This window comes from Somniosus microcephalus, chromosome 17 (assembly GCF_052327205.1).
Source record: "Somniosus microcephalus isolate GS21.2 chromosome 17, FLI_Smic_1.0, whole genome shotgun sequence".
Taxonomy (NCBI): Eukaryota; Metazoa; Chordata; class Chondrichthyes; order Squaliformes; family Somniosidae; genus Somniosus; species Somniosus microcephalus.
Genome location: NC_141003.1, coordinates 54,512,444 through 54,537,389, shown reverse-complemented (window position 1 = coordinate 54,537,389; position 24,946 = coordinate 54,512,444). Strand labels below are relative to the sequence as shown.

Here is a 24,946-nt window from a genome sequence, read left to right as displayed (position 1 = left end):
CCAGCTTCATAAACGCTCTGAGACGGTTTTTCTCAATTAGAGGCCCGGCAAAGCAAATACGCTCAGATTGCAGCACAAACTTTGTTGGCGCTTGCAGAGAGCTGAAGATGGATGGATCTAGTTCCAGCTCTCAGAGTGTGGAGACGTATCTCCAAGAGCAGAAATGCACCTGGGTATTCAACCCACCTCACTCATCCCACATGGGCGGCGCATGGGAGCGCATGATCGGCATTGCCCGCCGTATCCTTGACTGCATGCTTCTCCAAGGTAGATCGTCGTGCCTCACACATGAGGTCTTGACCACACTGATGGCTGAGGTCACCGCCATGATGAATGCAAGGCCCCTCATTCCTGTATCTTCAGACCCAGAATCGCCCCTCATCCTCACTCCGGCCATGCTTTTGACCCAGAAGACAGGTGTTCCCCCTTGACCTCCAGGAGAGTTTGGGGAAAGAGAACTCTTCAAGGAAGAATGGAAACGAGTCCAGAGTCTGGCAGACACGTTTTGGAACAGGTGGCGAAGGGAGTACCTCAACACACTACAGAGCCGACGCAAGTGGCAGGACAAGAGGCCGGATCTCAAAGCAGGAGATGTTGTCTTGATGAGGGACAATCAGGTAAAAAGGAATGAGTGGCCTATGGCTATCATCATTAACTCCCATCCCAGCCGGGACGGGAGAGTGAGAAAGGTGGACTTGAGAGTCATCAAAGAAGGAACGGCGAAGGTCTTCTCTCGGCCCGTCTCTGAGGTGGTTCTTCTTTTGTCGCCAGAGGACTCCAGTGACAAGTAGAGTTCAGACTATGTGGAGTCGTTAACGACCCCAGGCCGATTGACTATTTTATGTGCAGATAGCACCCTCTGGTGGTGGTTATGTGTTAACAGTGTGTTTGTATGAAACAGAGGTCATTTGACCTTTGTTCCTTTCTTCCTGTGTGAGGTCATTTGACCTTTGTTCCTTTCTTCCTGTGAGAGGTCATTTGACCTTCGTACCTTTCTTCCTGTGTAACCCAGGAAGTAGAATCCCAGGAAGTAGAATTCCAGGAAGAACCTGGCAGTAATGGAGGATTCCACAAGGGTTTCACAATCCAATGTAATCTGATTTCATCATATGTTAGGCCAAGCACAATGTCTGTGAGTATCTTTGTTTGATAGCATAATAGCAACGTTGTCAGAGTAGTATTTTGACAATAATATGTTTATAAAAGGTTAATATTTGATAGTTACAGAAGTTAGTCCAAATGTTAGTTAGTTATACAATTAGTCTATTCTACTGTTGTAAATATGTTTATATCTTATGTAATATCGAATGTATAGTACTCAGTTTATGTACAAAACATACTTTATCTTTGTTTACAGTTTCACAAATTTGTTCAAGTAAAGGCTTCAAACAGCAAACGGCTTCACGAAGAATTATTTTGAATAAGTGTTTAACTTGCTGGGTAACTAGATAGGAGCACGTCTAGCGCGGCCAGTACAGTTCCCGACCAGAGCCCGCCGGCCCAATGAAAATGAAGTTCAGTCCTCAGAATGGACTGGGCTTCCCAGCAGGAGTACCAGGCGATCGGTCGGCGCATTCCACCAGCCTGCCACCTGGTGGATATCACTCTGGGGGGAAAATTTAATGCATATTGTATTACTGTACTTCACGAAACAGGCCATTTGGGCCATTGAATATGCAGTGGTGTTTATCTGAACATGATCCACCTAGCTTAATTCCACTCTCCTGCTCTCCCCCCATACACTCAACCTTCTCAGTTCTTTTGAAAAAAAGTCCTAACTCCTCGAGGCTCTCTTCATAATGGCAATCCCTCTTCCCTAGTAACATCCTAGTGAATTTATGGTGCACTTATTTGTCACTTTTTTATATTTTTCCAATAATGGGAGTGCCCAAAAATGTGTACAATACTCCAACCCCAGCCTAACTAATCATAGAATGGTTACAGCGCAGAAGGAGGCCATTCGGCTCATCGAGCCCATGCCGGCTCTCTGTAAGAGCACTTCAGCTAGTCCCACTCCTCCAACCTTTCTCCGTAACCCTGCAATTTTTTTCCTTCAGTTACTTATCCAATTCCCTTTAGAAAGCCATGATTAGAATCCTAACCACTTGCTGCGTAAAAAAGTTTCCCCTCATGTCGCCTTTGGTTCTTCTGCCAATCACCTTAAATCTGTGTCCTCTGGTTCTCGACCCTTCCACCAATGGGAACAGTTTCTCTCTATCTACTCTAACGAAGGTTTTAAATAAGTTTAAACCATCTCTTTGCTTTCTGTATTCTACGTTTCTAGATACAAACCCAATGATTCTATTTGCCTGTTTGTGGCCTTATTTACTTGTGCTGACACCTTTAATGACCAGTGCTATGATCTCTCTGCTCCTTTAATTTAAATCTTACTGTTTAAAATCTATTTTGTTACTTTATTCTTACTTCCATAATGTATTATTTTACATTTTACTACACTGCCACCTATCTGACCATCCAGCTATGTCTGTATCCTAATGTAGTTTTCCGCAATTTTCATCATTATTTGCCATGCACCCCAATTTAGTATCATCAGTATTTTTTGATTTTGTTCCCACAAATTCTGTCTAGATCATTTTTACATTTAGTAGCTAAGAGCGACCCCAATACAAGCCCCTGTGAAGCACCACTCACCACACCATTCCATTGCAAAAAATCTTCCTTTGTTTTCTACCCTCCAACCATCGCTCTATTCATGTGGCTACAACCCTCTTAATCCAATATGTTATTATATTTGCAGTAAGAGTCCAGTGTGGTATCTTAAATGTGTTTTGAAAACCCACATAAACCCGATCCACTGTTTTCCCTTTATTTATCCGCATCGTTATTTCTTCAAAGATTTTCTCGAAGGTTGGCTGGCCCTGATTAGCCCAACTTTCTCCAAATGTTTGGTAGTTTCATCCCGTATTATAAACTTTACCAACAAAGTAAGTTTAACTGGCCTATAATTTCCGAGCACTATTTTATGAAGAAGGGAGTCAAACCTGGCACAATTTTTTCTTAATTTCTTCATAACTGGAGCCTTCGCTATCTCTCCTCTAGCATCCTTCACTATCCTCGGATGTTAACCATCTGGTTCTGGTGACTTGTCTTCCTCAAGTTTGAGTAGCTTCTTTGAATAATAATCTTCACTAACTGTTCGACACTCTCTTCTGGCGGTTCTACAATTTCAAAATCCACCTTACCTGTGAAAATTGAGGCAGGTACTTACTTAGTATCTCTGCCATTCACTCAGTCTCCACTACATGCTTGCCTCCTCCATTTCATAGCGGCCCGACCCCTGCCTTAACTCTCCTCCTATGACTCATGTAGTTACAGAAAGGCTTTTTAATGCCCCTTGTTATTTGCTAATTTTCTCCCATACTCCCTCTTAGTCTTTTTAATTCCCCTTTTTGATGCTTTCCTATATTCTTTATATTTGTCCTTCAATGTTATTGTAACTGCTAAATGCTTTCCTTCTTTTCATTTTAAACTTGATCTGATCTCCCTATTCATCCATGCGACCCCAACCTTTGATACACTGCCTTTTTCTTTGTTGGATTGTATTTGATTTGTACCTTTTCCTTTTCCCATAATTTCACGTTCTGATCTACAGGTCTCCTTGCTACTTTTTCCTTCCCATTTATCTGGCCAAAGTCCCGTTTTTATCAGGTTATGGTGTTTTTTCCAGTCAAGTACTCGTGTCCTCAACTTTTCTTTTTCTATTTTCTTTTCTTATGCTGGTCCTAATTATATTGTGCTCACCACTTCCTAAATGTTTCTTTATTTTCAAGTTACCTACTTACGCTACCTCATTAGCCAGTTTTAGTTTTTGGTTGGATTTTCAGCTGGAGTTGCATTGGTTCCCCACTGTCCAGTCGAAATCAGTGGGAAATTCTTTGATAGCCACTCCACAGACTCCCCGCTATCCTGCACCACTTCCAGGATTTTTCACTGGACACGATGAGGGACATACAAGATAGCTTTCGAAGTATGGGTGAGCGCATTGTAATGGCATCCAAGTGACAGGAATATATTGCCCAACCTACTTCCCATTATTTATGCCCTAGCAAAGCTGGCCACTGGCCTGATGTACTTTTGATGCAGTTAGGCCAAGCACAGAGGCTGTTGGTCACACTGCACTGCAGCAGACACTCTCAAGGTCTGCTGCATCCATTCTCCACAAAGTGTCAACTTGGCTCTGTAGCAGAACTCTCACCTCTGAACTAGAAGGTTTTGGTGAACTCCCACCCCAATCAAGACGCCATAAAATTTCACTCAAACAGAAATTCCCGGACTTCATATCTGAAGCAATAGCACGTAACATTACTTACTTTCATTCAAGTCAAATGTGTCCTCTGGCTTAGCAAACTTATAAGTAACAACATCATTTTCATCTCTGTCAGGGCTTCCACTTTTGCAATGATTGTCCCGACAGCCTCACTTTCAGAAACATGGACTGTATCTTTATACAGGAAAAGAGAACATTATTACTTTATTGATGTATTTTATTGAAGCAGTGATATAATTTATTGAGGTGTAGTGGTCAGAATCTTTTACCCTTCGTGCAATTGCTTCTAGTCTTGCATTAATATTCTCTACCATTAATATTATGCTTCTTGTTCTTCCACTGACACTGTGGGTATTGCCATTTTTCAAATGAAAATCCCTGAGAATGGTGAGGGCATAGTGTTAAGATTATCCAGTCTCACTGGTAAAGAGGAGAAAAATCAATTCCTTCCGATAAGCAATCACTGGCATTTTTTAACACTTGGTACACAAAATTAAAATTCTGTATGTACGGTTACATGCATGGGTGAAGTCAGGAAGCACCTTTTCACACAAAGGGTAGTGGAAATCTGGAACTCTCTCCCCTAAAAACCTATTGAGACTAGGTTAATTGAAAATTTCAAATCTGAGATCGATAGATTTTCAATAGGCAAAGTTATTAAGGGGTATGGAACCAAGGCAGGTACAGGAAACTTTGCGCCATCCGGCACCGACGGGACCGAGCTGTTGCCGTTCCCTCAAAACTGCCGGACAAACCAGCGTTAATGTTGAAGCAAAAGCTCCGTATCTGGCAACAAACACTGTTGCTTAGCAACAGCTTCTAAACAGTCGGCCGTACCTTGGAAGCGTCTCTGTCGCTTAGCAACAGCTTCAGAGAGACTTTGCAGAGCCTGACTGTTGAAAAAAAAGCCACGAGAAGAAAAAAAAACAAACGAAACGGCTCCTGATTTTTGCCGGTGGCTTGAGCTTGCCGAACATTTAGCCTTCGGATAACACAAAGTTTCCTGTAAATGGATTTAGGATACAGATCAGCCATGATCTCATTGAGTGGCGAAACAGGCTCGAGGGGCTGAATGGCCTACTCCTGTTCCTATGTTCCTGTAAAATACCATATATTGAAAGCATGTACTAAAAGACTGCAAATAACCGACACCCTCCTCACTGCGGAGCAAGGAATAGTATTGGGGTTAACAATCCTGTAAACCATTCTTAGCAGAACAAGGAATGTACAAACTTGTGAACAACAACTAAAGTTTTGTCACTGGCAAAATGGAATTTAAAAACTACTTCAGTTTAAAATAAGTTTCAAATTAAGAATACAAAAAAAAGCACAATTCATGAGCTGATCATCTCATCTTACGTAAACACAGGAGGTTCATCATTCAGATCTTGAACATTGACAGTAAGAACTCCTCAGGAGAATAGATTCCATTGGTCTTCAACTTTAATAGCAAGCCTGCATTTCTAGAAATGGAGATATCAATTTTGGTTTTCTTTTGGTCACACAAAGCAGTTGAAAGAAATATATGTTTAAAACTTAAACCAATATCTTTATATAGATCAATGTAGCTAGAAACATTTCCATGAATTGCCTTTATCCCACGGGCAAAGCCATGAACCCACTGTGGTTTTATCTCCGGGAAAAATGGAACATAGAGGAATTTACTATAATTTTATTGGTAGGCACTTTGTTTGTGGTGTTAATACTCTCAGAGTGGGAGGATGTAGAATTGTGCCTCTGATTCACATCCTTCAAGTTAAGTAACTGAGCTGAGCCATTCAGTGAGACTTGTCAAATGGTAAAAGCCAGCTGGCTGAGTGCCTGGGGCAACTAAAGACAGAGGGGCCTAGAAATGGTGCTGCACCCATTTTTCGGGAGTTAAACAGGCACCTAAGCCTCTAATATGGTGGGGAGGAAGCGCACACTCATTATGAACTAAAAGTGTGTCGTCTGCCACATTGGTATAGGAAAAAAATAGGTGCCATGCCTGAAACGGGCATTAGACCCTTTTGATATGCAAGTATAGGGTTTAACTCCTGTGTAATGCCCCACTGAAATATTGGTTTTCATTGAAGCAGCCAGCGCCAGCTACATTCAGGAAAACCAGGACTACATCCGGCCTAGCCAGCAGTTCTTAAAGGGACCGCTGCACCACCAAAAAGGTCAAAAATACTTACCTGAATGTAGAACCGGGAGGTGCAAGAGTGCGCCTCCTGACCTCACATTAAAACTGTGGGCTGCTGCAGACCAACCTCCACCAACCGCCCCCCCTCCCCACCTCTCCCTCCGATTACGATATTTAACAAATTAAATCGTTTTCATTTGACTTGCCATTAACGAGAGTGCAATATATTACAAAAATCACTCTAGTGTGCTAGTATGTAGCCTAAATTACATTGTTTTGGATGCAGTTGTCCTCGAATGGTTACAGGTCTCCGGCCAACAAACAAAACATGCCCAAAGTTCTATCTTGCAAGCAATGCAAGACTGACTCAATTACTAGATCAGAGAAGAGCCTTCTTATTCTCTCCAGCCAGGTAGATCCTGTTAGCCATTTTGGATATTACAGAAAACATAGTTTGTTTTAATCTTAGTTACTTTCTAAATAAATATGCAGCTAGATGTATTTTTAACTTTTGCTCCAAGGACCAACAATACAGAACACATTGACAATGAAAGTAGGTTTCAGGTTTATGCACCAGAAATTGACACGTCAGAAACAAAAATGAGAGATTACTAAAGGGTCAGCTCTGTCCAATAATGTCATTTAAATCTGTTTTCTGTAATTATACTGACATATGTGTCAATTCCATGTGAAAATGTTGTGGCATCAACCCACAATTTTAACCCCCAAAAACGGGTGGGTTGGGGTCAGGGGAAATGTAAACATTTTTAAAATCTCAAACACAACCCCAACCCGCCTCCTTCTGGGTTTAATGGAGGTAGGACAGGGGGGCGGGCAGCCAACATGCTCCTAGGAGGCGGGTTGGTCATTTAAATATTACAGTGTAGCTGGGAACCTCACATTTAACTTCCCTTAGAGGTTTAACCCTGGCCGGCCGGGTTTCCCAGGCCTCGGGAAGGCCAGCAGCTAAAGGTAAGGTGAGGACAGCTTTGGAGAAAAGGTCAGCACTGTTACAGCACTGCTGGTGGACCAGTAGGAGCAGGAGTGCTTCCCGCTGGCCCTCCAAGTTAACCTGCTTCCCTGATATTGCACCCCACCCACCATCACCTCCCCACCGATCAGGAATCAGACACACCCCCCCATGGGATCGGATCCCTCCCAGCAGGGAGATCGGACCACCCCTCACACTCCCACTAGCAGCTGCAGCCCTTGTAGTTATAAAGTTTTGCTGATTTATGTAAAGTTCCCAAAGACAACAGTTGGCGATCTATAATAATACATGGTGTATTTTATGGTTTAACAGTCCTGTAGTTATAAGTCAGCATATCTTCAAGCTAATGGCCAAAGGAGAAATACTAATAATCATTGGCAGTTACTTAGTACTTTTTAAGTGACTATTTATAATTAAAAAAAGAACTTGCTTCAATTTACATCAGTGAATATATGAATTTGTTTTTTTAAAGTTAGTGGGCACATTATTCACTAAATCAGGAAGTTTGATGGTTCACTTTTTTTTAAAATTTGTTTATGGGATGTGGGCATCGCTGGCAAGACCAGTATTTATTGCCCATCCCTAATTGCCCTTGAGCAGGTGGTGGTGAGCCGCCTTCTTGAACCGCTGTAGTCTGTGTGGTGAAGGTACTCCCAGTGCTGTTAGGTAGGGAGTTCTAGGATTTTGACCCAGCGATGATGAAGGATCGGCGATACACCTCTACGTCAGGATGGTGTGTGACTTGGAGGGGAACTTGGAGGTGGTGGTGTTCCAATGCACCTGCTGCCCTTGTCCTGCTAGGTGGTAGAAGTCACGGGTTTGGAAGGTGCTGCCAAAGAAGCCTTGGCGAGTTTCTGCAGTGCATCTTGTAGAGGGAGGGTGGAGGGAGTGAATGTTTAAGGTGGTGGATGGAGTGCCAATCAAGCGGGCTGCTTTGTCCTGGCTGATCTCTGTACTGACTCACTTCACCATCCTACAATGCACCCCTCACACTCGCTCTCACTGTTATGCAATGACAACAACTAACAACGCACAGGGAGGCTCCTTCCTCTTGGCACCTCACTCCATCTTGGTCTCCCTCTAAGCTTCTATGTTATAGACTCTTCACAGTCACTCCATCACTCTCACTGAAACTCCACTTGTGTCCCTCTTTGCAGGAAAAGATAGCCCAAAATAAGAGGGAGAGAGCTTCGACAGGAGGAGGCCCACCATCCTTGGCAACATTGACAAGTGCTGAGGAGGCTGCTCATGAGATCGTGGGAGGTGGCGAGGAGCTGGATGTGGGGGACAGAGAGACGGGCAAACTAGTCGAAGCTAGTGACAAAATGGATTTTCAACCCTCGCATTTAGATTTCATGATTGACTGCAATGGCATATGATGTTCATAGAGATTGACTTTTGATCTCTGTACAATGGGATACCTCAGACAGAAACAATCCATTAAGAGACAATAAGCAGATGTGCAGCAGCATCTACTTCCGCCTTATGGATCAAGGACTAATTAATAGAAAGAACTGTAACCAAATTGTATTAACTTTTGTAGACAACTGGGGTGATCTTTTTTTTCCCCACACTTAGACACGACAAACACGTACCACTCTTTAACCTATCATAGAAAAAGATAAAACTTAACATGAAATCCTTATATATTTCGACCTGGAATATCCAAGGTCTACGCTCTTCACTGCGAGAAGTGAAGAGTAGGACCCCAGAGTTCATAGAGGAAACTAAAGATCTAGATATTATCATTTTACAGGAAACTTGGTATAAAGGAAAAGGACACACCGGCTGTCCCCAAGGGTACACTGAGCTAGTGGTCCCCTCCAATAAATTACCAAGTGTAACCCAAGGCAGAGACTCCGGAGGCATACTGATCTGGTTTAAAACAGAACTTAAGAATTACATCAAATTTATAAAAAAGGGCGAAAACCATATGTGGCTCAAACTTGAGAGGGAGATTATCTCAAACACCCAAGATGTTTACATTTGCGCACTTTATATCCCTCCAATCGATTCCCCGTACTACAAAGAGGACACCTTCTCCAACATGGAGGGGGAAATTATCCAATACCAGGCCCAGGGGAACGTGTTGATCTGTGGGGACCTCAATTCAAGAATGGGCGAAGAACCAGACTTCACCAATAATCAGGGAAACAATTACGTATTCGGGAATAACCACTTTGACATCCCTTCCCTTCCATACAGGCATAACTGCGACAAGCAGTCAAATACCAACGGTAAACAGCTACTACAGCTCTGTCGAAACCTGGGTCTGTACATTGTCAATGGTAGGTTCATAGGAGACCTCCTAGGAAGATCGACCTACTGCTCACCTCTTGGCTGCAGCACAGTAGACTATATGATTACAGACTTGGACCCATCCTCTTTCAGAGCATTCACAGTCAAACCACAAACAACACTGTCAGATCACAGTCAAATTACTATGTTTCTCAAAAAGACAGAAACAAACAACATAGAAACACAACCCAGTAAACTGTACAACACCAAAAAATCATACAGATGGGCCAAAAACGACACGGAAAAATACCAGAAAACAATTAGCAATGCATCAACTCAAGCTCTCTTAGACACCTTTCTGGATAACATATACACTCACAATAAAGAAGGCGTAAACCGGGCAGTTAGTAAACTAAACAATATTTTTGATAATTTGGCAACAAATGCAAACTTGAAAGCTCGCAAGAACAAACCCAAAACAAAAAACTATGAAAAATGGTTTGACCATGATTGCCATAACATGAGGAAAAAACTTAGAAAACTATCAAACCAAAAACACAGACATCCAGAAAACGAGGAATTACGCCTTACTTATTGTCAGACGCTAACACAATACAGAAACACACTCAGGACCAAAAAAGAGCAATTTATTAAGAATACACTCAGCTCCATGGAGGAATCCATTGAGTCGAATTGTTTCTGGGACAACTTGAAAACACTACACAAAAAACAACATGACGATTTGTCCATTCAAAATGGGGACACATGGGTAAACCACTTTGAAAAATTATACCAGAAAAACACACTAGGACCAGAGCAACACCAAATACGCAAAAAACTTGAAAAGCTTGAAATGGCCATAAAAGATAACCAAAACCCGCTAGACGCCATAATAACAGAAAAAGAACTTCTTGAAAAACTCAAGGACCTGCGACCAGGAAAAGCTTGCGGGACAGACGGCATACTAAACGAGATGATTAAACACGCAGACGACAAACTGAAACTGGCTATCCTAAAACTCTTCAACTTGGTTCTGAGTGTCGGTTATTTCCCTGACATCTGGAACAAAGGACTCATAACACCCATATACAAAAGTGGGGACAAAATCGACCCAAACAACTATCGAGGCATCTGTGTAAACAGTAACCTGGGGAAGGTATTCTGTAGCATCATAAACAAAAGACTTATAAACTTCCTTGAAGAGCACAATGTCTTGAGTAAAAGCCAAATTGGATTCCTGCCAAACTATAGAACATCCGATCATATCTTCACCCTACAGACCCTAATTGACAAACACGTTCACCATAACAAAAGCAAAATCTACGCATGCTTTGTAGATTTCCAGAAGGCTTTCGACTCCATCTGGCATGACGGTTTATTCCTGAAACTTATCGAAAGCGGGGTAGGAGGTAAAACATATGATGTAATTAAATCAATGTATACAAACAATAAATGTGCAGTTAAAATTGGAGACAAACAAACAAAATACTTCCCACAGGGGCGGGGGGTGACGCAGGGCTCGCCAATCTCACCGACACTCTTTAATATTTACATTAATGGATTGGCAAAACTACTTGAACAATCTACAGCACCCGGCCTCACCCTATATGAATCCAAGGTTAAATTCCTCCTCTATGCCGACGACCTGGTTCTGCTGTCACCAACTAAGGAGGGTCTACAGCAGAACCTGGGCCTGCTGGAGTCGTACTGCCAGACTTGGGCCCTGACAATAAATCCCCAAAAAACCAAAGTCCTTGTGTTCCAGCAAAGATCCAAACAACATGGACCCACAATAAATTTCACAGTAGGAACAACCAAAATTGAACAAACCACTCACTACACATACTTGGGCTTAAAAATCAGTCCTACGGGAAACTTCAAACTGGCTGTGAATGAACTGAAAGAGAAAGCAAGAAGGGCTTTCTATGCCATCAAAAAATCAATCCAAATAGAAATCCCAATTAGCATTTGGCTCAAAATTTTCAAATCAGTAATTGAACCAATTGCACTCTATGGCAGTGAGGTCTGGGGACCACTAACACAACAAGATTTTGCAAAATGGGACAAACACCCAATTGAGATCCTACATGCGGAATTCTGTAAAAGTATCCTCCGGACTCAAAGGAAAACAGTAAACAACGCATGCAGGGCGGAACTAGGCCAATACCCATTAATAATCACTATCCAAAAAAGAGCCACCAAATTTTGGAATCACCTACAAATGAGCAACCCCCAATGCTATCACTACGACGCCCTGAAATGCCAAGAGCTGACCATAAAGAAGAATACCCTCAGTCAACTAGTCCTGGGACTCAATAAAGTAACTAATAACAATACTAACAATAACCAGCCCCAGGACAGTGACAGGGTAACACAAAGAATTCGACCCAACACAATCGTCGCTAAGCAAAAGGAAAAATATCTGTCATATTGGGCAGAAACAACAAAAACCCAAAGCAAACTCAATTGCTACTTGGCCCTAAACAGACAATACAACATAGCTGATTACCTGACCATGGTAAAGGATAACAAACTGAGAAGAACCTTGACAAGGTACAGACTTAGCGAACATAGCCTGGCGATCGAAAAAGGCAGACACAGGCAGACCAGGCTGCCAAGAGAAGACAGGATATGCTCTCACTGCAGTCAGGGAGTAGTTGAGACAGAGATGCACTTCCTCACAGCCTGTGGAAAATATCAGGGCATCAGAGAGAATTTCTATCAAAAATTCTCACAAATATGCCCTGAATTCAGAAATCTGACTGAGAACCAAAAACTCCCATTCCTACTGGGGGAGGAGAGAAGCTGTGTAACACTGGCGGCACACTATGTTACAGCTTGCCATGAACAGAGGGACAACCAGTAAACTAAGACAAGAGTATATATAAACAAGGCGAAAATATATTTATAAACTCAGGGATATACCTGTTTATACACTGTATGAATGGAACCGCGTTTATGTGTTCAACCATAAATGTATTTTGATGCTTTGGCAACATAAGATGTACCTTATCATGCCAATAAAGCGATTTGTATTGTATTATTATTGTATTGTATTGTGTGCTACCTAAATATCAGATGTCTAACTCATGCCCTTACTCTCTCACAGGGCCATCGAGAGCCCCCCTTCCCACGATCCAGGACGAGGAGCCAGACGACTCCTCAGAGGAACCTGAAGCCTATGAGGGAGCAGCGTCACCAGGACTCAGCACACCCAGCACCAGCGCAGAAACGCACACCTCGGTGGGGCCCTCATGACTTAGAGTAGTGTTGTCACCTGGTGAATCACAACTCACAAGTGAGCATCAGCAGATGGTGGAGACAGCGACAGCCATGCTGAGTCCTCGGCGGAGGCCGCAGGACGCTCCTAGCTATGCTCAGCTGCATGTAGACGCTGTGCCTCTGGGTCCATCCAGAAAGAGAGCGGTCCTGGAACTTCAGGAGCAAGTGCAGGAGTCTCTAGCAGGGTTTGCCTCCAGGGTAACTGCGAGTGTGGAGAGAGTGGAGGAGTCCATCTCAAACATGAACACTGCCTTTGTGGAGACAATGAAGCATGAACGTGCCACCATGGAGAGGGTGGCAACCACCATGGAGAAGCTAACTCGCCAGACTCAGGAGAACATGGTTACTCTTCTAAATAGGTGGTCTGCTACGGAAGATAGATGGGCAGCTATTGAGGAGAGACACCAGAGGTACATGGATGTCCCCATTATGAGGACTGTCAGTACAGGGACGGGTCCTCATGGCTCCACTGAGGTGCAGCAAGGTGCTCTCCAGCCACTTTCTAGCAGTGAAGTGCGGGCGACCCATGAGAGGGATGTTGCTGGTAGACAACAAAGAAGTGTCAGCTCCTCTCCAAGTGCTCACTCGACCATGCCACTGTGGAGTCCTCGGTCAGAGTCCCAGATTCCTCACCCAACGGAGATGGCCATCTCAGTCACTGCACAGCCGCAGGAAGAGCAGACTGTGGAGGAGCCCATCCAGGCTCCCAAACCCAGAGGACACCTACCAAAGGCGACTAAGCAGGCGCAGCATCAAAGTGAGCAAGGTGCCTCAACATCTGCTGAAGCCACAGGGGAAGCACCATGTGGATGCACGCGTAAGAGAAAGTTAACACACAAATAGTCACAAAGGTAGTCACTTGGACGTTTTGTTCTGTTGTAAAGTATCGATTGTCATCCTTTGGTGATGTGATTAAACAAAAGTGATGGCAAAGAGTTGAAGTTCTGGCCTATGTGTTCTGGGAAATGAAGGTTGCACAGTGAGGGCTCAGGGCAACTTGCATTTATAATGATGGTGCTGAGAGTGATAGGAAAGCACCATTTATTGGAAAGGTGATGTATGGCGTGTTAAGAAGGTCATCCACGCATTCATATCCATGTGCCAGCCACTTGTGGTTAAAGCGTGAGCTTACGCAAATCTGGCATGGATGAATGAACCACTTGATGGCCAGAAATGTGGTCGAGTGCTGCTGCATTGGCCACATCCGGCCCCGCAAGGCGTGCCTCCTCCTCGTCCTCATCCTCCTCGTCCCCCTCTTCTTCCGAGGAGGCTGTGCGCTGAGCCACTTGTTCCTCAGGCAGCGCCAAGCCACGCTGCTGTCCGATGTTGTGCAGGGCGCAGCAGACGACGATGAACACCCTGGCTGGTGCATACACCAGGGCTCCACCAGACCTGTTGAGCCATCGGAATCGCATTTTGAGCAAGCCGATGGTTTGCTCTATGATGCTTCTGGTGGAAATGTGGCTCACATTGTACTGCTCCTCCATCTCATTTGATGGCCTCCTCATCGATGTCATGAGCCACTTTTTCAGGGGATAGCCCTTGTTGCCAAGTAGCCATCCAGAAAGTTGGGTTGGCGGATTGAAGAGCTGAGGCACAGTCGACTGGCACAGGATGAAGGAGTCATGGCAACTGCCAGGGTACTTTGCGCAAACATGCATACTGTTCTTCCTGTGGTTACATAGCAACTGGACGTTAAGGGAGTGGAAGCCATTGCGGTTGACAAATACAGCTGGGTTGTGATGGGGTGCCCTAAAAGCCACATATGTGCAGTCTACGATGCCCTGCACCCTTGGGAAGCCTGCCATATTTGCAAAGCCAACCGCATGCGCGGTTACACTTGCTTCATCCGTGGAGAAGTGGATGTAATTGTGCGACTTTGCAAAGAGGGCATCAATGGCTTGCGTGATGCAGGTGTGTGCGGCCGACTGGGAGATGCCACTGATGTCTGCTGATGATCCCTGGAAGGAGTCTGAAGCAACGAAGTTGAGTGTGGTGGTGACTTTGACAGCCACTGGTAAGGAGAGTCCAAACGCTCCTCTGGGCTCCAGGTGTTGGTGCAACATTGCGCAGATGTCAGCGACTACGTCTCACGAATGTCTCAGCCTCCTTTGGCACTGCTGCTCACTCATGTTGAGGAAGCTCATCCTCGGCCTGTAAACCCTGTGTTGGGGGTATCTCCTGCGGCGAGGTGCAGCCCTGCACTGACACCCTCTGCCTTGTGCAGCATCAGGTGGGTGAGGAGAAGGTTGGTGGTCCTGGTGTTGCTGCTGTTGTTGTGCCTGGTTCTGCTGCTGCCGTGGCTGCTCTTCCTCCGATTCTGAGGACCAGGATGACAGGGTATAAATGGTTCCCATACCGCTGGTATATATCTCAGTCAAGGAATGGAGGTTGCAAGCGCTCAGTCAAAATAGCCAGAGGGTATTCCAAGGTGTTCATACTGCAGCTGGATTTCAACACGCACAAGATTAGTAGAGCTGCAAAAAGTGTCCCAAACCTCAAAGCACTAAGTTGTGACATGTGAAACTATGAGAGATTGCAGGACCGCTTTTAAACTGATCGAGCAGCTGGCAACAATTCAGGTCCTCGCTCGACCCGGCTTAATGCAGCTGCCGTGTTTTTCTGAAGGCGGGCAGCACGCTGAAAAAGCTGCAAAATCCGAACAGGCAGTTAAAACAACATTATCCAGGCACCTAACTATTACGTCCGTGAATGATTGAGACACGGACAGCAGGAGTGGAACAAAATAAGTCTTTACTGGTGGAAGTCAATAGTGAAACTAAAAACACAGAGGCTCACTAGCGCCTTTTAAACAGGGGTGGTCACTGCCGGTATTGCAGTCTGAGACCAGTTATTCTCTTAAAGGTGCATACACAACACTAACAAACTGTTAACTGTCTTAAGTGCCTCTCCCGCCGTTTGGTGTCGGGTCATGTTGGGAGCCGCTGACCCAACACTTGCCAAAGTCGCGTGGAGGCGGGATGGCGGTGGGTTCGTAGCCCGCCGTCAATTTTTCCGATTTTCGCTACCGACCGGCCTCCAAACCTGCCCCCTGGGGTCTATTAAATTTGCAGCTTGTGTGCCTCAGTAAGGATTCTTCAACCTGATTGGTTGAGGAGACACGCTATTGCTGTTCACCAAGGTCGCAGATTCCCGGTAGAGGGCATCACGCTGTTTCGGCTCACTAATCACCACAAATCACAGTGTAAAAGCCCACAGAAAGTTTGTGGGCAAGTGCAAGTGCAATGAATGGCGAGCACCGTTCGTTTGCTGCTGACCAGAACATCCGGGCTCATGTGTTTCATTGGCGAGTCTCTCGGCGAAATACCACTTTCACGCAGCTTCAGGAGGAGCAGGGCATCTCGGACAGCAACTTACTGATTCACACATTTAACTGTGTCTGTGCAGCCACCGGATGTTGCCGTCCGATTTACACGTTAATAACAGTGAGCACTGTTAGCCTTACCGTTATTCCTAATGCAAAATCCAGCCCAATATTATATTTTAGGCATTTAATCGAGCAGCTTAGGATCCATATTACAGTCTTAGAGATAGCGCTGACCTTCGAGAAACTTTATTTTTGTAATGTCAGTGTTTATTTCAGTGTTATAATGCGTGAGCTGGAGACAAACAAAATGGCTGGACTTGCCCTGTACTTGCTGAAGTTTATAGGTTAACATTTGTTTACAAAATAAAATGGCTGCTTTTGTTTAAAAAGCATCAACAAATCCGAGAACTTAGCAAGTAAACAGGACTGTTCATGTCAGCCATTTGTTAACCTCTTTTATGCCTTCATCTACATAACAGGAGTGAACAATTTCCAGGATTAATTGGCCTACGTTTGAACTTCTATTGGTTCAGAATGCCCCGGCCAAACATTTATTGCATGTAAAAGGGCCACTTATTAATATGAAAGGTGAACTGAAAATACTGGATATATGCAGCAGCTCCATCAGCATTTGAAAAGAGAAAAGACTGGTGAAAGTTTCAGGTATAGTTCCTTCATGAGTGCTAGAAAGGGAAAGCCACTCTACAGATCCGTACAGTTTACTAATTTATTCAGTTCTGATCAGCAAATACAAAGTTTGTTGACTTCAGGTAAATTCTCCAATGTGTGAAGACTCTGTCGAATAATCTATTTTCCTTTGTGCATAAACTTAAAAAGTTCTTTCGTTAAACTGTCGTTGGTTTACATGGACAACTTACCACAAAAAAATTGAAGTTTGCACACAGGGCCTTTACATACTTGATATACACCTATTGACAAATTTACACGTACTGATTCAAATAATGTTCACAGAGATGACCAAAAGTATTGAACAAAATATGAAGTTAATAAAACAATAAACCACTGCTCTTTTAGGAATTCTTGTCATGGTTAGTGAGTTGTTTATTTGAAGGATTTACCAAAACTGCAACCCTGTTTTACATTCATACTTCACCCACAGACAGTGAAAATTGATGTACTATCATGTAATTAGCGACACCACATTTGTCTTCTATGTTCTGTCACAGTCCCTTTAATGTATTCCAGTAAATACTGGAATGGAATCAGCAACAACAACATGCATTTATATGGTGTTTTTGACTTTGAAAACATCCCAAGGCACTTTACAAAGAAGGGGAGATAAAACATAAATAAAGGAAGGAAGGGACAGGCTCCGAATTGGTCTCTGTTCTAAATGCTGATTGTGGCTAGTTGTCTATGGCTGTGATGAATAAAGTTTGAATTCCTAACTGCTGCCAATTCTGATGTTTTAGATCAATTATGCAGCATTTTTATGAATCCTTGATGCAATATGGACAGTGCAGATGGTTTATAAACAAACACTGTAAAGGAAAATGTGCAGCCTGGTACGTCAATACCAATACAAAAGCAAAAAAGAGCGGATGCTGGAAATCTGAAATAAAAACAGAAAATGATGAAGGGTCATCGAGCTGAAATGTTGATTCTGTTTCTCTCTCCACAGATGCTGCCTGACCTGCTGAGTATTTCCAGCATTTTCTGTTTTGACATCAATACAAGTCCACTTGTACACTTTTCCATGTAGACTCATGGCCATTATTACCTCTTCCAATTCTCTTAGTTAGTTTCCTGCCATTTTTGAAGAACATATGCAAAAGACCCCAAATACTGAATTACATGGTGTTATAAATCTCATTATTCATCAAGAAACTACTCATGAAATAATGCTGGACGGCCAGCTGGTGGCGCCGTCCAAGGAGTATAAATACTCGGGCGTGGGCCCAGCGCTCCAGGGACATTTTGTAAGACAAGGAACTAGTGAAGTACAACTAGACCTCCATGTTCTGAAACAAGTTGATTAAAGCCTTGCTTTATACTCATACCAAGTGCGTAGTGAGTTTTATTACGTCACATGACATATAGTTTATATTTGAAATTAATAAGGGCCAAACATGTTGACTGAAGAAAGAGATATATCTAGCACCATCATACACAGAAAAATGCACTTTTAAAATATGCTTTACATAAGCACTACTTAAGGTAATCCATTCAGAACATAGAATCATAGAATGATACAGCACAGAAGGAGGCCATTCCATTGTGCCTGTGCCAGGATCACCTTATCAAATTTCCTGGTTTAATACATGAAATAGACTATTAAACTAAAACGCAAAAAAAAACTTTTTCTTCTCTGGGTCAAGACCAGGAATTAAGATTAGGATTCACAGTCACAATATAAGGTCACTGCTCCTGCTGCCATCCTGGGTCTGTCAAGCATTGGAAACATGTCCTGGAGCTCAGTGTTTACCTGCCAGGTGAAAGAACAGGGCCCATAATGCAAGATATCATTAAGGTTAAACAGAGTAGAAGAGAAAATAGATAAATCAGGAAATGTGATAAGGGGACACTTTGGTGTTAAAAGCCTAAAGTTTGTAGATGAAAGCATATAATGAGGGAGGTAAGGAGTTCCACTGATTTGATGCACTGTAAAGGTGACATCAAGCTTTTTCTTGTATCCTCTTTTACCGTGTGAGAAAAGATTTAGAAGTGTCTCCTCAGATATGACAGTATTATTGAAACATATAAAATTCTTAAGGGGCTTGACAGGGTAGATCCTGGGAGGATGTTTCCCCTGGCTGAGGAGTCTAGAACCGGGGGTCACAGTCTCAGAATAAGGGGTCGGCCATTTAGGGCAGAGATGAGGAGAAATTTCTTCACTCAAAGGGTTGTGAATCTTTGGAATTCTCTACCTAGAGGGCTATGGATGCTCAGTTGTTGAGTATATACAAGACAGAGATCAATAGATTTTTGGATACTAAGGGAATCAAAGGATATGGAGCTAGTGCGGGAAAGTGGAGATGAGGTAGAAGATGACCTTATTGAATAGTGGAATAAAAATAGAAAATGCTGGCAATACTCAGCAGGTCAGGCAGCATCTGTGGAGAGAGAAACAGAGTTAACGTTTAAGGTTGATGACCCTTCGTCAGAATGGTGGAGCAGGCTCGAAGGGCCGAATGGCCTACTCCTACTCCTATTTCTTATGTTCTTAAGTTCTATTCAAGTCTTGAACAGAGTGTTTTTATAGAGAGGTGAATTACTTCAAATGGATGTAGAAAGGGCGGAACTGGGGGCTGAAGAGCTGCTGTCTTCATGATGCAGAGCAGAGGCCAAGCATCACCCTGGTCTATGTGGAGTCACTGTGGGAGTTAGACCTCATGACCCAGCTGTGAAATGGGACCTACTTCATGAGCAGAAGCTGGTGCACCCCAGTCACATGCACCAGTGCAGAGTATGAGAAAGATAGTTGGTACACACCAGGTAAGGCCAGGACTTCTCAGCTCTGCAGACTACTATTGGGCAGCATGAAACATTAGTGGAGTCTGTCGGAGAAAGCTGAGGCAACCAGGCGGTGTGCACAGTTGCAGCATCGATTATAAATGCCTCCATTGATGCTGTTGAAGCATTGGGACCCACGGGGCAAGAAGTGATAACGGCTGCTTTTGACATAATAATGGAGGGATTTGGAAATCTTGTGGCAGTGCAAGAAATCACAGGAATAATTGGCTGGTGTGAAGTCTCGGGGCTCCAGCAGGGCCATAGGAGCTAAAAGCGCAGGAACAAGTGGTTAGCTGTCAAGGCACCAGCAGTCCATTGGCCGCATCTACTTTTGGACAAGCAGCAGGAAGCAAGCAAGCTCCCAGATCTCAAAAAAACACAGGCATTTTCTGGCACACAGCCACAATGTATACAGTCAGCTGTCAAACATTCTTTCCAGATGTCTGTCGGCAAGTTGCTTTACAATAATGGGTCTAAACGGCTTACAATGAACTCTCCCTTCACCCACCGAGCCATCAGGGGAGCTCTCGGTCATATTATAAATCGCCTCCAGTCCAGATCCAAGGTCGTCCCTGTAAAGTCTGTGGGTTGTGCAGTTAATAAATACACAGACTTCAGAAGTAACAAACAAACAGGTCTTTACTATTCGAAGGTCCGGGCGAATCTGCCCCAGCAATCATGCCACAACACTTATATACTGGTGTGGTCACTATCGGTATTACAGTATACAGAAGCCAAACAAATAGTGCCACCCGAAAGTAGTCCTCTTAAAGGTGAACGGTTACATTCAATAGTTCCCTTAAAGGTAGACGGGTACATACACTACAATCCTCCCTTTTTAGCTTATTACTTACTAAGTCCATAGTGAACATACATTCTAACATATATACAGGTTTATGTAAGACAGTTCATAGATTCAGTCTTTCCGGGGGTTTCCGGATTCTGTCAGGATAACGCCGCAGTGGTGTCGTCATTTCAGGCGGGCTAGGAGGTGCTTCTGGCAAGGTCGATTCGGCTTGAAAAGCCGTGTCAGGTTCAGCTGACTCCAGTATCACTAGATCGGAAGTAGGTGTTCTGGGTATCTCAGTTTCAACATTACCCGGATAAGGTGGTGAAGTCGGTTGCCCATTTGTGGCGGACCCTATGATTTGGTCAACATGGCGCCTTATTATATTGTCTCCAATGTCCACGGTGTACATCAATGGCCCCAGCCTTTTCCCAATAGTTCCAGGCTGCCATTTCTCAGTACGGTAGTCCCGGGCCAAAACTCGTTGACCGATCTGGAAAGATCTAGTGACCCTGTCGTTCATGCCCTGGAATTGCCGGTTCTCTACGTCTCTTCTGACGTTTGGTTTTAGTAAATCCAGCCGGCATCTTAGGCGTCTATTACAGAACATCATTGCGGGAGTTTGATTTGTGACCGCATGTGTCGCATTTCGGTATGCCAACAAAAAGCTATCCACCTTATGTTGCAGACTTATATTTTCATTACTCATGGCCTTTACGGCCTTCTTGAAGGTCTGGACAAACCTTTCAGCCAATCCATTGGAGGCGGGATGGTATGGGGCTGACGTGTAATGTTTAACCCCATTGCTCTTTAAGAATTTCTTGAATTCTTCGGACACAAATTGTGGTCCATTATCAGAACAGATCTGTTCCGGCAGGCCATTCCGAGCAAACATAGTCCTTAACACTGCGATGGTTTTTTCCGTCGTGGTGGTGGTCATCTTAATTACTTCCGGCCACTTGGAGTGGGCATCCACTGCTATTAGAAACATCGAGTCCATAAATGGACCAACAAAGTCGATGTGTACTCTCTGCCAAGGCAATGAGGGCCACTCCCATGGATGCAGAGGAGCCTGGGGTGGCGCGTTCTGAACCCTCTGACATCCTAGGCAGTTCTTCGTGATCTCCTCTATGTCTCCATCAATGCCTGGCCACCACACAAACGCTCTTGCTAGATTCTTCATCTTTACTCCCCCCAGATGTCCTTCGTGCAGCTCCTTTAGCACCTTCTTTTGGAGTTTGGGTGGAATCACCACTCTAGATCCACACATCAGGGTTCCTCGACACACTGACAGTTGTTCTTTCCTCTGTGCAAATGCTTGCAGTGTTGGTTCGCTCTGTGCTGGCCATCCCTCCACCGTTACATCATAGACTCGTGAAAGAGTCGGGTCATTTCTTGTCTCATTCTCAATCATTGAGTTTGTTATCGGTAGACACTCCATTATGGATGAGTGGAACAACTCTACTGGCTCCACTATACTCGCTTCTTCTACCATCGGCAATGGCAAGCGTGACAACCCATCAGCATTTCCATGCTGTTTAGACCTTTTGTACTCAATTTCGTATTGGTGTGCCCCAAGTAACACGGACCACCTTTGTAACCTTTGTGCTGTCATGGTGGAAACGGCCTTATTTGGGTTGAATATGGACACCAACGGTTGGTGGTCTGTCAGCAATGTGAACTTTTTACATTGTAGGTAATGGTTGAATTTCTTCACGCCCCACACAAGACTGAGGGCCTCCCTATCTATTTGGGCGTAATTTTGCTCCGCGGGTGTCAATGATCGGGACGTGAAAGCCACTGGCCTTTCCGAGCCATTTGGTAGCCTGTGCGAGAGTACTGCCCCAATTCCGTACGGGGAAGCATCGCAAGCTAGACGAAGGGGTAATGCTGGGTTGAAATGAGCCAACACTTCTTCAGAGGTAATCAACTCCTTGCTTCTGCGAAAAGCCTTTTTGCATTCTTCACTCCACTTCCATGGTGTTTCTTTCCGCAACAGGTCATTCAGTGGATGCAGTACCGTGGATAAATTTGGCAGAAACTTGTGATAGTAATTAATCAACCCCAAGAATGATCTTAACTGTGATACGTTTCCTGGAGCGGGGGCCTTCACGACCGCTTCTATCTTTTCGGGTGACTTATGCAGTCCCTCTCGGTCAATGACATGACCGCAGTATGAGATCCGTTTTTGGAAGAACTCACACTTCTTGCGATTAACCCGAAGGCCATACTCCTTCAACCTGGTGAGTACCAGTTTCAAATTCGTGAGGTGTTCTTCCTCATCTTTTCCCGTGATTAACATGTCATCTAGGTAGCACTGCGTGCTTGGAATTCCATGTAACACCTGTTCCATGGCCCTCTGCCAAATTGCTGGCGCCGAAGCTACCCCAAAGACCAGTCTATTGTAGCGATACAAGCCTCTGTGAGTGTTGATGGTGAGGTACTGGTGTGACTCTTCCTCGACCTCCATCTGTAGATATGCTTGAGCCAGATCTATTTTCGTGAAATGTTTCCCTCCAGCCAACGAAGCAAAGATATCTTCAATCCGCGGAAGCGGGTATTGTACCGTGTGAAGCACCGGATTCACAGTAATCTTGAAATCTCCGCAGATACGGACCTTCCCCGGTCCCCCTGGCTTATTACTCGGTGAGGACTTCATGACGGGAACAATGGGCGTGGCCCACTCACTCCAGTCCACTTTTGACAGAACCCCTGATCGTTCAAGTTCTTCCAGTTCTGCCTCCACAGCTGGTCGTATTGCGTAAGGTACCGATCTGGCCTTAAAAAACTTTGGGCTTGCATTTTCTGCAATCTTAACCTTTGCTTTAATACCTCGCAGTGTTCCCAGTCCTTGCTGGAATACCTCCTTAGCTTCGTCCAATATTCTGGACAACCATTCAGGTTTGACATCCTCTTTTTCGGAATCCACCGTCATGGTGTTTAGTGACTGCCAGTCCAATTTTATTTTTCGGATCCACTCCCGTCCCAGAAGTGGTGGTCCTCCCTCAGGCAATACATACAGGTCCAACCGGTGATGATCTTTATCCTTGTATCTCACCTTGACTTCTATCATTCCGATGGGGAATACTTTGTGCCCCGTGTATGTCTGTAGTACTAGTTCCGTATCCCGTAGTGGAATATGCTTGAAAAATTTCTTATAGTCATGCTTATTCATGACCGTCAACGCCGATCCGGTGTCCACTTCCATTTTTACTTGGACCTTTGCAATCTGTAGCGTTATCCAGATAGTTTGTCGGTCAGCTTCATTGCTCACGTTGTGAATTCTCAGACTGTCCAGTCCTTTGCATTTGGAGTGTGAGACCGACTTCTGTTCCCTCAGACTCTTCTTAGTCACCTCTTGTACCTTTCCGTACCATTTTTGTGGTGACTTCTTATTGTTGTACGTTGCTCCTGACCGGCATACCTTAGCTATGTGCCCGATCTTGCCACATTTCCTGCATTCTTGGTTTTTAACCCAGCATTGATTCTGGTCGTGTGTTGTCTTCCCACAACGGTAGCATTTTGTTGTGCTCGAAGTAATTTGGTCCACCCCTAGTGCCGCCGCCTTTAGCTGCATTTCCGCCGTTCCTTTCGCTGCGGCTTCGTGCGATGCAGCTATGAGGACAGCCCTGTCCAGTGTGAGGTCATTTTCTTCCAGTAGTCGCTTCTGCGTTCCTTCTTTGGACAATCCGCATACGAACTTGTCACGCAGTGCCTCTGTCAGATTCCCTCCAAACTGGCAGTATTTTGCTATCCTACGCAGTTCGACCAAGTATTCCGCATTGCTTTCGTCTTTCCTCTGCGTTCTTGCATAGAATTTGAATCGTTCAGCCAGCATCAACGGTGTGGGGTTCAAGTGATCCTTCAGCACTGCTACCATATCATCGAAAGTCTGATCTGCCGGTTTAGCTGGTGAGAGAAGATGCTTCAACACCCCGAATGTTTTCGCACCCATCATGTTAAGTAAGGTTAAAGCTTTTTCCTCCTTAGCTATTTTGTTAGCCTTACAATGTATCTCAATACGTTCTACGTACGTGGCCCAGTCTTCTATCTCCGAATTGAACTCGTTGATGTCCGCCCGCTTAGGCATCTTTCTTTCCTTGGGTACAACACAAGTATTTCTTCAAGTATTCTTATTTATTTGTTTATTTCTAAGATGGCGGTTTTCCCGCGAAAATGGCGGTTTCCCGCTCTTTCCTTCTCGCCCCGCCCACTTCAATCGTCTTCTCCACCTAATGGCGGCTTCCCGCGTTTCTTCCCTGGTGGAAGGGGTACGCTTTCCCCACAGCGGACAGGTTCAGCCGCTGGGCTGGCTTCCGCACAGCTCCCCTTACTCGGCTCTGTCTTTTCCTCCCACCCGCACGGCTCTACCGGCGCTGGGTACACCCCGTTAACGGAGGACAGTTCAGCCGCTGGACTGGCTCTCGCGCAGT

The 24,946-nt window shown here is 44.5% G+C and overlaps 1 pseudogene; it reads right to left on the bottom strand.

Annotated features, from left to right (window-relative positions):
• LOC147105725 (cadherin-related family member 3-like) overlaps positions 1–24,946 on the bottom strand; it is an 86,681-nt pseudogene that overhangs the window by 50,926 nt on the left and 10,809 nt on the right.